Source organism: Chinchilla lanigera, unplaced genomic scaffold (assembly GCF_000276665.1).
Source record: "Chinchilla lanigera isolate Chin_1 unplaced genomic scaffold, ChiLan1.0 scaffold00005, whole genome shotgun sequence".
In the NCBI taxonomy this organism is placed as follows: Eukaryota; Metazoa; Chordata; class Mammalia; order Rodentia; family Chinchillidae; genus Chinchilla; species Chinchilla lanigera.
The window spans coordinates 19,667,899-19,668,561 of record NW_004955406.1 but is presented as its reverse complement, the minus strand read 5'-3'; positions in this window follow the sequence as shown (position 1 = coordinate 19,668,561).

The following is a 663-nucleotide window of genomic DNA, read 5'->3' as shown; positions in this document are numbered from 1 at the left end:
ATATATATATATATATATATATATATATATATATATATATATGATCTTTGACCAAGGAACACTCTTAAGTTATGGTACAGAGACGTTAATAGACACTACATTTATAAAACTAATTTTTGATAGTATCTTGGTCATCTAACAACCTGGATAGAAACATGTCACCAACTTTAAACACATCTTTACTCTTACCAATTGATTTAAACTACCCTGCTGTCTAGCTATGTGAATCACACATTTGGGTTCATACATTAAGATAGAATACTTTAAGTACGCTATCTATAAGTCAATTTAAGTAAAACTTTCGGAAGATAATATATACTGTACCTGAAAGTTAACACACATATTAACCTAAATCATATATAACTTTTATGTTATCAAACTTTAAGCCTTTTATTTGTAAACTTTATGCAAATCTCATCTATTAATTTTAATATAGTAATGTTTTAAGTGAATTTTGGTTGGAGTTTTTTAGGGGGAGGGTACCAGCGATCGAACTCAGAACCTTGTGCTTGCCAGGCAGGCACTGTGCCGCTGAGCTATATCCCCGGCCTTTAAGTGAATTTGGCTACCCTACAAACCCTAAATTTTTTTTAATAGAAATCTCAGAAAGAGCCAGAAAAAAGAAATTGTTAAGCTAAAGAAAAAAGCTTTTAAACAAAGCAA